Below are 14,666 nucleotides of genomic sequence, written 5' to 3' on the forward strand. Positions count from 1 at the left end.
AGTCACAATAGCAGAGACCTCCACATTAGGATTAGTATCTGCATGTGATTTAGCCTTCCGAAGAGAGGTAGTACGCAACGGAGATGGTACAATCACAGGAGCAGAGGCCTCCATATGATGACCATCAATAAGAGTCGTTGAATGTGACTCTGAGTCCGTAGCTTGCATAACAGCAAGTGAGTCCAAAGTGGGAGTGGACAACCCCTGCTTGGGTGAGGACCTATCATGATCTGAAGCATCCTCAAGAGGAGGCATATCTGCAAAATCATCCTCCCGTCCATTTGTTTTATCAGCAAGGTGACCCAAGGGTGACCCTACATTAACCCCACCAGTAGCATCAACTTTCAAATTAACAATGGGACCTTCTAAGAGCTTCGTCTGCAGATCTTTTCGCCGATATTCTTTACGTTGGTTTGGAATCGTGGTCCTCCCTTGTTCCTGTTCATCAGAAGGTGTCTTATGAGAAGGTTTATGTTGAGGCCCAGGAACACGACCCTGGTCATGGATCACTCGACATTGAGCAAGCTCGTGCCCAATCATCTTACAATGAGAGCAAAATGGAGGGAGCCATTCATATTCCACACCAGCTACAAAAGCAAAGTCTGGACGTTCAACCAAGAGATGATCAGGAAGAGGGGACAACATATCAATATCCACCAGCACTCTAGCAAACATACCCCTATTCTTTCTCATAGTATGCTCATCCAAAGACAAAGGAGTACCAAGGCCTCTGACGATGGAAAATATTGTCCTTGGTTTCCAATACTCCAAAGGCAAATGGTAAATTCTAACCCAGGTCTGAGCTTTGGTACTCCTCATGGTAGCTGGGACAAAGTCTTTTGTCCAGGCAAACAGTCTCAATAAACCAGGAGATAACTTCAGGGAACCCATCCCGAGAGCCCATCGCATGTCCTCTATAGAAGCGAACTCAAACTCATAGAAACCCTTTCCAAGAGGAATTGCTTTCCATGGTCCAAGAGTTTTCCACACCAGCTGCAACTTTTTAGTTAAATCCAGGTGTGTGAAAGGTTTATCCCCCTTAGATAGAATAACCCGACCATGAAGATGGGTTTTGCAATCCTCAAGACCAGCCAAGTAATCTGCCTCATCAATCTGGACAGCAATCATGTCACCCTTAATACAAGGGGTAGGGAGCTGGGACAAAGGAATGTCACATGTATTTCCCAAAGCCTGAGCAAAAGTCTTCCTTTGACCGGACATAGAATATACTTTATTATCAGGACATACTTGTCGATCCATCAAACAAGTCCATGGAATGAGGAAACCCGCAGAGCCCTCCGCCATTTTAAAAGGCTAACAAGTTGCCGCCAAGAACTTCCGCAAGACACACGGAATAGCGACCGCCTTCGCTGTCGCGCGAGCCACCACCTCTGCAGTCACCGCCGTCGGCCGCACCAGACGCCTCGCACCAGCCCAACAACCACCGCACTCCGTCGACGTCGTCCCGCAAACGCCTCTGCTGCACAGGACCCGCACCACGTCGTCTTCTACAGCTCTCGCACCACCAGCGAACCACCGTGTCTCCCACTGTAGCACCGCCGCACCTCCAGTTCCGCTGCCGCCAGGAAACCCTAAAACCCCCAAATCTTCAATTTAGGTTTTGGGTTTCGTAAATTTACGTTCCTGTGTTCAGAAATTGATCCCCACAAGCAATCGCAGTACCCACTGTTAATGCATCATCGACACCAGAAATCGGTGAAATTTCCTAACTGCTTCTCGTTAATGGCCAATTTGGAATTGAACGCGACGGTTGTGGAAACATTATTTAAATATTAATAACTTTTTAATTTATGAAATAATATTTAAGTTAGTCAATATAGTAATTAATTATTTTTTTTAAATTAGTTTTTTATTTAATGATTTTTTAGTAGTGTATAGTTTTATTTTTTTCATTTTCAATGTAATAAAAGTTTTTCAAAGTGACTATTATCCTATAATTTTATATATAGTTCATAATTAAAATTTATTTAATATATTTAATTATATACACAGAAAATGAATTAATGTTACCTAATTTTAAAAGTGAGTTCTCAAGCATTTGGTCTAAGTTGGCTTTTAATTTGTTTATACATTTTATGTTGTTTTCACATGTAGAAAAGGATGTTGTTTTTTCTCTGTTTGTCCATGTTGGATTGGGCAACAACACTTCTGATTTGGCTTTTCCCTCCCTATGTTGCTTTCACTTGTAATCTCCCTTTTCGTAACCTTTTTCGGGAACTTAGAGACATTTTTTTATTTAAGAATTATTTTTATAATATATTAAAATTTATTTAAGGTTTAATATTTTTCATTAATTTTTCAATACACTGAAATTGAACTCTTAATCATATAGTTTGTCAAAATGTATTAGAAGTATAGTTTGTCATCATCTATGATTAACTGTTTGGTCGAATGATTTATTTTATTACATATTTTAAAAATGTAGTATACTATTTTTTTATCATTATAGGATAGTTGGATTAAACTGTAGTAATTATCCACCCAATTATAATCATTACTTGTTGTCATTGTTATTAGTAATTTTTACTATCATTGCTGTCATGGATAAATAATTTAAATTTGTTTAAAAGGAAAAAGTGATTTAAATAAAATAAAATATAAATATTTTATTAGTTAAACTAATAATTTATAAATAAAACTTTTTAATTATTTAAATTTTATTTCTTAAAAATTATCATTTCTCTAAAAAGTGCTTTTATATGTAGGGAGGTGTATTTGTATGTGTAGTTTTATAGGTAAATGTGAATGTTGGAGATCCCATATCAATTAGAAATTAGAATATTTTATAGTTTATAAGTGAAAATAAATCTCATTTTATAAATTAGTTTTAAAGATTGAGTTAGACTTATTATGGTACTTTTGATTTGATGAGTAAGATTTTATGTAGAAAAAGTTTAAACTTTTTGTGTTAACAATTATTTGTTGGAACTTTGTTTGAAGCACTTAGAATTTGATGGAAGTTATTTTAATGAAAATTGAGTGTGTTTCGAAAATAATATAAATGTTGAGATTTATGAGTTATTTGAGCTATAGATCATTTAGGATTTACTTAGTACGTGTGTATGTTGGAATAGATAACCTTTCCAAATTGATGTTTTTAAACTTTGTAGGAGAATTGAATTTAGTTGAAATTGAGTTATGTTTGAATTGAGTTAACGTGTAGAATTATAAATTTTATGTGTGTGAACTTATATTGATTGAACTAGACAATTACTTTTAAGGATCAAACTCGATATTATTAATTATATTGAGTAAATTATGTTTTGGTTTAATATAAATCGTTATTTTAAACTTGTTAGAATGATTGCATTGATTAAGATTGAATATGGATTTATCTTTTTATGAATGAAGAATATTATTTTTGTTTGGTGTTGTTAATATGGATTGATTTTTTATGAATGAAGAATATTATTTTTGGTTGGTGATGTTATATACTCTCTTTTTTAGTTGCTTATTATATTATGAATATTGAAAGGTCAAAACTATTTTGAATATATATATATATATATAGAAAGGAAAAAGAATTTCACGTTCTTTCTTTCGGGAAGGATTAGGAAAATCCTATTGATTGCAATTTTCTCCAGACCCTCGGGAAAAGCATGAAAAAAAGGCTCGAATGGTACGATCCCGCCGTCACCCCAGAATGAAAGGGGCGATCTCGTAGTTCTTGGTCTGTGAAGATACGTTGTTAGGTGCTCCGTTTTTTTCCATTGAGGCCAAACCTAAACCTGTGCTTGAGAGATAACTGTCCATATACTGATAAGGGATGTATGAATTCTCGAGAAGAGAGGAGCCGTAGTGGTCCCCCCGGATCGCCCGGATCCCACGAGTGAAGAGAAAGTTGGATCTACATTGGATCTCACCTGAATCGCCCCATCTATCCTCCTGAGGATAAGTTTGGTTTCAAACTCCGGTTCAAACAGGAGAAGTACGCCATGCTAATGTGCCTTGGATGATCCACATCTCAGGGTTAGGCGCCGATGAGCACATTAAACTATCCATGTGGCTGAGAGCCCTCACAGTCCAGGCACAACGACGCAATTATCAGGGGCGCGCTCTACCACTGAGCTAATAGCCCGTCGTGCGGGCCTCCCGCCGGGGCCCGCTATGCCAAAAGCAAGAGAAACCCCATCCCTCTCTTTCCTTTTTTCACCCCCTCCATATCGCCTATATATATATATATATATATATATATATATATATATATATATATATATATATATATATATATATATATATATATATATATATATATATATATATATATATATATATATATACCAGCATAAGCGTAAAAATGCTTTTTTATATTGTTTAAAAACATGTTAGGATTTAAAAAGATATAACTATGTTCATGCATCAATTTTGATTCCGTTAAGGTTGTTGTTTATGCGATTCTAACTTCAAATAGAAAATCCTCAATCAAATTATGTATAAATCAAAATTTTCAAAGCATATATCTTGAATAAAGAACTACAATTCAAGTGAGAATACTAATATAACTTGAGTGACGGATCATGATTCAAGCGAAAAGAAACCTAAGAGCAATATCTATTTTATTAGAAAATATTGCTTAAACAATATAATATCGTTCATGTGGCATTTGTATGTTTTTTTTAAACATGTTTTAACTTAGTTTAAAGTGATTGTCCAAAATCATTGTCTATTTCCTTCCCTTAAACTTTTTTAAAATTCACATAGTAGAGGTAGAGGTGTACAAAACCTTCATTTATTATCTTCCTTAAGAGGTATAAATGGCGATTATGATTCATAACCACCGTCTATTATTGGAGTTTTCTTTTAGTTCATTTTGTTTTATATGTTTCCCCTTCTTAATTAACTCGTTCATTTGAAACCAGCTAAATACATAAATCCAAACACATTAATTCAAACAAACAAATTATATATATATATATATATATATATATATATATATATATATATATATACTGATAAATGTATTACAAACACTAATACATATCCATATCTATCTAATTCATATATTATTCATTAGCTATCCTAGAGTTATAGTAATTAACGAAATATGTGGTTCAAAAATTTCTCACATAATCTAGAGCTTCCAATGACAGTAGTTGCTCATCTATAAACAACTGCATTATAAAATAAAATTCAAATTAGTGTTAAGATACATATACTTTTATTACAAAGAATAATTTAAACATTATTACTTGCTCCCAAACTTTTCGAATGCTTACTCTTACAATGGTAATCATCCATTGCATAACGTAGTAGCCACACTCATCACCTCCCGGTTGTTTATTACACTACAATTCAATATATATTTAAAATTTAATATTGATATTTTGATAAACAATGAAAAGAGGAAGACAAAAATTACAAACCTTTAGGTTCAACCATGTCAGCTTTTGATATTTTGCTATTTTGCATTGGGTTGACTTCTAAGTATGTTATATCCACATCATGCCCTGATTAATAGAAAAAACCTTGCTAGTAGACGCTTAAGTATTATATGCAGACAAGTTTATGATGTAATTACACATCAACTATTTGTTTCAGATGTGTGGATGACTTCTTGTGTAGTGAACAAAACCACAAAACAGTGTTATCAACTACAAATAGCATAAGCAACTACCAGTGACCCCTGCATCATCCATGAAAATAGTTAGTAAATATTTAAAACACGAAATACTAATAATTGATGACTTATAATTGAACTTACTCATTAATATAAGAGCAAAGATATATTTGTTTTCCCTTTTCAATCAGAGTGTTGGTGATGTATGATTGAGTTTCAAATTTCTTCGCTCCAATTGGATTAATGAAATAGGAATCCAAGAATCCATAGACATCTTGATTTCCGTCATTGATAGAAACTTCAGACAAATACCTACAAGTTATTGGTTAAAGTATAATCAATAATAATTTAACATAAAGTAAATTGAAATATTGGTGAAAGATACTTACGTCATAAAAAATTGAACTATGGTTATATTGAAATAGGGATCAAAGAATCAATAGACATATTGATTCTCGTCATTAATATAAACTTTAGACAAATACCTAGAAGTTATTAGTTAAAGTGTACTCAATAATAATTTAACATAAAGTAAATTGAAATATAGGTGAAAGATACTTACATCATAAAAAATTGAACGATGGTTATATTGAGCTCCTAGTTTCGAGTTGCAAATTCTAACATATCTTACATGTATATCTACAGAGGGATGTTAGTGTTTCTTCCAAAAAGTATCAACCCACGAAACCTCCAGTGGGTTTGTACTAATAGCCTTAGCAACTGATAATAAAGAAGCTTTAGGATCGTTAATGGTAACCAGAAGCTTCTTTTGCGGACTTGGTTTTCAACGAGGTTTCTACAAAAAAAGAACATTTGTATTAAATTAGATATAATACATAAATATAAATCAATATAATGAAATTAAATTCTTACGGGGGGTTATGGAATAACTCGAATGAGGTGTCTGGACCAGGCTATGAATGTCTGAACTGTCTCATCTATCGGTAAAGGAACATGAGCATCAACAGCTCGTACTTTGTCCACCGTCACCTTCACCACATCAAGGGGGAGAGGCACATTATGTAAGGTAGTGGCCCCTTCAAAGTATTTTCCAATGGCCACCACCTGAGGAATGATGTCGTCCTCCTGAAGTAACTCACATTGGCTATTGTAGGAGTTCCACAACTCCCCATTGTGCTTTTGAAAGTTGCACACAACTATTACGATAGAAACTCTTGTCGTAACAGTTGGTTCTTCTCCTCAAACTCTAGCCGCATTCTCTCACTCTCTTGTTGCATCTTCTAACTTAAATCCTCCGTTAATTGTTGTCGTATTTTAGTCACCAATTCTTCGTTGGTCTTTGTGGCAAAGGAGAAGGATAAATTTCGTCGTGCAGCTTGATAAATGCCTAAATTCAGTAATATTTCATATCAAAATATAGGCACTTATGAGTATTAATTGTTAATTTACATATAAAATAATCCATAATTGATGAATTTATACCTTTTTACATTTTTTTTATGAACTTTATTTGAATGAGAGCATTTTATTCCCAAATTTGGTGTTAATTATAGGTTTCTAGGGAAGATTGGAAATTTGGATTAAAGAGGAATGGTTTAAGATAAAAAGAGAAAGTTGGAAGGTCTCAGAATTCATAAAAGTGTCGAAAAAGCCAATTTTGCAACAGGGATTCTCGTTCAAGCGAGATATTCTCACTTGAGCGAGAATGCTCTAGTAAAGTTTTCGAAAAATCGACACCTTTCTCACATAAGCGAGAATGTGTCAGACAAATTGAGTCTTTTTTTATGTTTTATCAACAAGCCCATTTTCTTTTTATTGTTCTGTTTATATTTAGAAAACATTGTACTTGATAATTCATTGTTCCTTGTGGGATCGATATTCGTTCTTAGGGACAAATTATTACTTCTGACAACGTGGTGCACTTGCCATAGAAAGTCATCACAGCTACGAAATATTGTCGAATTCCAACTCGTTTTCCAACTGCACATACACAATTAGTGTGCTCAGGTTGTCCAATAGCTTTATGCAGTATATCTTGACGACCATGAGGTACAAAATTACCATGGGAGCTTTGTTCAACAAAGAAATCCTGCAAGAGTAAAAAATTATATAAGTTTTTAATATAATTAATACTTTAAAATAAATGCAAAAGTAGATGAAAATAACTTACAATTTTTTCTAAGAGTATCTGTGATTGCTTAGAACTATATGTACCCGATTTTTTCTTTCAGACCATCTTCCATTTTTGGTGGCGGGTAGGTGGAGATGGAGGTTCATTGACCCCTGTATCCATTTCAGAAGTAGTTGTCTGTCTCGATTTCTTCTTCTCATTTACCAAAGATTATTCAATCTTACGATACCCCGCATGAGACATTAGGTGTGGGGTCACATTCTTGGATGTTATGTCTTGAGCTTTCTTCCCATGAACCTTTGATAAATGACATAAAAAAAGTGAATCAAATAATATTAAATAATTAGTGTTATGATCAATAAATAAAATAATTAAGTAATTTCACTTACCGCTCACTTTTCAGATTTACGGCTTTCAATGAAAAGATGTCATGTCTCCTCGTCAATATTTGAGTACTTTGAACAAGGATTTTGGCCTCTATAAGGTACATAAATATATTTCGACATCAACTGTGTCTTAAAATGACGAAATTTAATGGCGAATGAAGATAGAACCTTCGATCTCAGACTCTCCACATTAGGGATATCAAAATGTGTCTGCAAAAAAAAATACCATGAAATTAAAACTGATCAATTAATATTAAAAAGCAATATATGATAACAATAATAATGTATACATTACCAAGATATCCTCCTAGAGCATGGTTCAGTCGACCCCAATCACATGATCCCACGAATGTGTCAATATAAAGATCCTCTCACGAGCAACGACTCCAAGATAGCTGTTGAAAGTATCAACATTAGGATGAGAAGCCACTCTGGTGCTAACATCAATGGTGATTGATGTCTTTTCACCACTAACACGTCTCAATGAGTAGAAGGAATTGGAGTCTAATCGTCATCCATATATGTGTTAAAATATTAGGTAACAAACATTAGTTAAATTGCATCGAAAGAAATTCATATAAAACAAATACATAAGATATTATCACAAATATTTCATAATTCGTACATAGTGGGTTGAATGTTCATATGCATATTCCCTCACTGTGGTATTTACGGGTTGCATGTACAACATCAACTACATCATCTTTATTCATTATCATTGGTGTAAATGAACGAGAGTCACCATTTTCAATATTAGACAAGTCATCATCAATAACATCTCATTGTTTTTTTGTGTGTAAAACAACATACCAATGTTCTGACGTAACATCGTTGACATAGAAAACCTGAGATGCTTCTTAAACCATTATAAATGGCTCATCCTGATAACCTATCTTTTGAAAGTCCACTAATGTGAATCCCAATTCATCAATTTTTACCACACTCTTATTGTCAACCCATTTACACTTGAAAATTTGAACAAAAAACTTAGTATAGTCAACCTCCCATATCTCTTCTATAATACCATAGTATGTCATTGATCCAATTACATGATTTGTATACATCCATCTTAAGTACACTGGTTCACACAATCTAACCTGTCTTACTAGATGCACAACTAGATGAACCATGATGTCCAAAAAGGATGAAGGAAAAAAATCTCCAATTCACACATGATAATAACAATTTCATCTTCAAGTTCATCTAACTTTATTGGATTAATGACTTTACAACAAATTAAAGAGAAGAAGAAACACAAATTGGTTATGGTATGTCTAACATTTTTTGGTAAGATCTCGCAAATATCTACCGACAACAATTGTTGCATCAAGATGTGACAATCATGAGACTTCAACCTAATTAGCTTCAAATCTTGCATTGATACTAGGCTCTTCACATTTGAGGAATGTCTTTGTGGCACTTTCACAACCTTTAGACTTTGAAAAAAACTTATTTTTTTCATCTTTTGACATAGTGTAACAAGCTGAGGGCAAATATGTATGCTTACCCACCTACATTGGTGTCAACTTGCCTCATATGTTAATCTCATTCAAATCTAAACGAGCATTTAGACCATCATTTGTCATCCCGTTAATGTTACAAAGTGTACAAATTAAAGTATCACACACATTCTTCTCAACATGCATTACATCTATAAAATGTTTGACTTCTAACTTCGACCAATACGAAAGATCAAAGAAGATTGATTTTTTCTTCCATGTGTTTGTCACAGATGACTTCTTTTTCGACTTACCAAAGGTGTAGTCTATGTTATTTACCTTTTCATAAACCTCAACACCAATTAATGGAGTTGGTCGACTGCTAGTCTCTTAATGTCCAATAAAGGTTGTTTTCAACCTCTGATAAGGATGCTGAGTTATAAGAAACCTTTGATGCCGAATATATAATGTCTTTCTTCCATGTTTCAATTGTTGAGAAATGGTGTCTTCTTTGCATATTAGACACACTTTATGACCCTTAACACTATACTCTAATAAGTTACCATATGCCGAAAAGTCATTGATGGTGCAAAATAACATGACATGCATCTTGAAAGTTTCATTAGCAAATCCATCAAGTACTTCAACACCCTGATCTCACATTAACTTTAAATCTTCAATTAAGGGATTTAGATAAACATTTATGTCATTTCCTGACTGTCTTGGACCGGATATCATCATAGACAACATCATGTATTTTCGCTTCATGCACAATCCAGGAGGTAAGTTGTAAATAACTAGTAAAACAGACTGCGAACTTTGATTCGTACTCATATTACCAAACAAATTCATTCCTTCTGTGGCTAAACCAAGTTGAATATTTCTTGAATCTTTACCAAACTCGTCATAAAACTTCTTCCGTTGAATGGAATCAGCTGGGTGGCGGTACATGCCATCACATTTCCTCTCATTTATATGCCATCTAAGATTATTAACATCATTTGTGTTTGCAAAAAAATGCTCCATCCTTGGAATGATGGAAAGATACCACACCCTTCATTGGGGGTCCACGCTTTTCCATCTCTTCAATGGTATCATCGTCTTTTCGTTTCAACTTATAATGTGATAACCCACACCTCGGATAACTTTTCAACAATTCAAAAACCCTTCCTGTATAATATACAATCATTAGGACATGCATATATCTTTTTATACCCCATAACCTTTGGATAAAGAAACTTTTTGGCCTCATAATTACGATTAGTTAGAGTATTTCCCTCTGGAAGCACCTCCTTCAACAATTGAAGCAATTTCGTGAAGCTTTTATCAATCCGTCCATTTATTGTCTTCAAATTCATCAATCTTAACATCGCCGACAACTGTGTGAAGTTAGTTGATCCTGAATACAGTGAAGTCTCTACATCGCTTGACATACTTCAATATACACGTGCTTCTACAAAAGACTCAGCTCCAACATCACAAATTATGTCCTCATCATATACTTCATGATGTATTGCATCATTGATGGTGGACTAAACATATTCTTGGGATACGAACATAATTGGTAAATTTAATAATTCATCATACCATGTCCAGGTTGTATAAGATCATAGAAATCCATCACATAGAAGGTGTTTCCTGATTTTGTAAACATTCAAACTCCTTTCATTCAAACAATTAACGCACAAATTGATAGTTGTTATTTTGTTGTCCAATTAATATGATTCTAGCATAGACTTTTTTAACACTAGAGAGATGATAGTATAATTATGGTCATATGACCCCAAGTCGTCTCCCAACGAATCCAATAGTGAAATTAGTAAATTAGTGTTTAGAATATATATATATATGTAAGCAATAAAAGTTAACAATAATAACAATAATGATAAAAAAAGGAGTTGAGATAGTTGTGCAGAAAATATAAAAAAAATTAAAATAGAAAATAAAAAAAGCGATTGATCCTCAAGTTCTCCCACCATTGAATTCTTCACAGGTTCTCTAAAGATTAATCATTTCTCAATCCTCCAACAGAGTTAAACCAAATTGAACATGCGCCAATTTGATTCAATTGAAACTCACCAATAAAGCATACATCTACTGATTTAATTAGTACTCACTTTGTTCCATATGTATACTCCATAGGAATGCTTACTTCCTCTCTCTTCAATCATGCACCCAAGAAATTAATTAGAACAATGTGAATTAACTAAGAAACCAAAGTTTAAGACAAGGAAGACTCTCAATCATGCGTTTAAGTACAACCTCTCACAAAAACTAGTTTTCCAGGAGATTAGAATATTAAAACAACTTCTATAGAGAATTAAAAAAGGAAACTTTTATTGACCAAAACCTCATAACTCAATGGGAAATTACAAAGGAATCAACCAAAAAGGTTTAGTCTTCCATGCGGAGGCAAAACAAAAGAATTGCAAAGAAGAAAAGAAATTAAGAAAACTCTATGAAGCTCTTTCTTTATCCTTAGTGCTTGTTTCCTTTTATAGGCTTTTCTACTCCAAGATCTTAGGAAAATATTTCCAATTCTGTTTTTGAGATATTGTAAATTTTATTTTCTATTTCTTCTCCTCATAATTTGTTTTCTGATTTGATTCAAGAAGCAATTTGGGCTTTTGCATATTTGGCCCATTCACAAAGGTAGTCACTTCCTTCATACCATTTACTCTAAAAACACAAAATTAACAAAAATAATAGTTAAGGCCAAATAAACCCAATTATATGAATATTAATTAAAACAATGAATTTCTTTATTATTATAGTCCAATAATCTATTATTAAAGCTATTGAGTGTGAATAAATATATGCTCATCATGGACACCTAAACTTTACTCCATCATGACCACTACTGTTGGCGTTATGTTGTGGATATTGTATAAATTCTTCTACTCCTCTTTCGTACTCATCACTTGTGTGAATTGACTTAATCCTGTTGAATAAGGTGCTTTGATGCCTCCAAATCTGTGCAGAAGACTTGAAGAAATTGTTGTTGTATTTGTGTGTGTGGTTTAATAGTTTTTTATTGTTAATTTACACCTTGTATTGATCCAAGCTCACTTAACTCTTTATCTCTTTCAAAAAAGAAATGTTTTCTAAAAAACTGAGAAATTTTAGTCAGTTGTTTTTCAAATCAACTAGTTGAAAAAGTTGTTACCCAAAGGTATTGAGGCTAAAGCAAGTTTTACAACTTGTTGAATTATCGAAACAACTGGTTGTTTGACACTTAGTGATTTTCATAATGTTTTGGAAAAGTTTTGCTTTATTTTGTCTTTGTTGTCAAACTAAAACAACCGGTTATTTCGATAAAACAATTGGTTGTTTTATTTGAAATATTCTTAACAGAAAACTTATTTCAATCTGTTGTTTTGGAAAACAATCTGTTGTTTTTATAACAGAATTTCATTAAGAGGTTCAAACTGTTTGTAAATGATTCCAACTACTTTTGATTTATGATCTAACAGTTTTAACCACTTCCTTAAGTCTATATAAAGACTGTTTTATGATCTTTTCAAGTCTTTAAGATAAAGAGCTTATAAAATATGTTTTCAAGAGTATCAAAAGCTTTGGATCATCACTTGTGTGTGGAATAAGACTGAGTTTTTGTATACTTCAGTACCACTTCTTTGTAAAGCCTAGGTGTACTCTATTTCCTTCATTTCAAAACTGTAATTCTGTGTAATTTTGTGTAAGGTAGTTTCAGAAAGGAGTGGTGTGTGTTCTTGAGGTGTTCAAGAACATCACTCTTGGTATGTGTTTGTAATCTTGCTTTGATTACTTAATGAATTCTTAGTGGTTATTTGAGGATTGGATGTAGCTCTTGGTTAAAAGTGAACCAATATAAACCTCTTTGTGTGAATCTCTCTATCCCTTCTCTTATACATTGTTTTTAACATTGTTCTTTCTTTACTGGTATAAACAATATGTTATTTCGAGAAAACAATTGGTTGAATTTCTGTAAAGAACTATAAAACCAAACTTTTATCTAGTTGAACAGAAAATCAATTGATTGATTTTTCAGAACTTTTCACTCTACTTCCAATCTTTGTGAAAATCTTGTGAAAACAATTCATACTCATTCTTGGTTTGGCCACGCATTCTAACAAATCCAATCTCGATCCATTATGTTTTGTAATGGTCATTGAGGTGTTCACTAATGTGTGTGAAATCTCAAGTTTTTATTATAAGTATGAACATATCCTATTGGAGAAGATTCACTTTTATTATAATAAAATCAAACATAACTTTAATCAACATTCCTTATATTTAATGAAATTTCGGCAGCATTTCACATTGGTATTTAGATGGCACGAAATGAAAGTGGTGACATGAAATCTCCACAATCAAATATGCACTCGAAGAACAACATGAAATGTTATAAACCAAAATTACGTAAAATGTATGACATGTCAATTACAAGTTACGTACTAATGAACTAATAAAAAGTGATTACTCTCCTCAAACTGTCCACCTGAACAATTCAAGACTCAATACAATTATTGTCACTACAACCTCCTTTGCTTTTTAAAAAATGTTTAAAAAACTTACAATTGGAGGAGTAGCAAATAAATATATGTATTAAATCTCAATCGAGAAACTAAGGGTCTCCCATACGGGAAATAATTGTCAAGGGTCGAACACCTCCAGACTCAATACCAACACGTATCAAAGAATTATAAATATACATGCAATATAAAATTAACAAATTTAATCATACATACAATTCAATAGAAAATATTAATTATAAATAATAAATTATTAAATTATTTATGAAACACTATTACTCTAATTACAATCTAACTAATTAATAATTTTATAATAATAATTAACATAATATAAAATGACGAGCACGGTGGTGGCAACAACGACACACACAATGGTGAGGAAAATAGACAGACAAGAACCTAAAGCAATGGACCGAGTGGAAGAATGAGTAATGAGGGTGGGGGAAGAACATACAAAGGCAATGAGTTAAAGAGAGTTGAAGAGAACGAAGACAATGAGAACGAAAATGAAAGTGACGGGCTTCGGATTAGGGTAAATAATAGACGTATAGATGACAGTTCTTAAGTAAAATCGTCGTCTATACCTAAACACATTGCAATATACAACAATTTTCGTAAAATCATTGTATATTTTACAAATACACGACGATTCCACCC

This window comes from Phaseolus vulgaris, chromosome 6 (genome assembly GCF_051622355.1).
Source record: "Phaseolus vulgaris cultivar YP4 chromosome 6, ASM5162235v1, whole genome shotgun sequence".
Taxonomy (NCBI): Eukaryota; Viridiplantae; Streptophyta; class Magnoliopsida; order Fabales; family Fabaceae; genus Phaseolus; species Phaseolus vulgaris.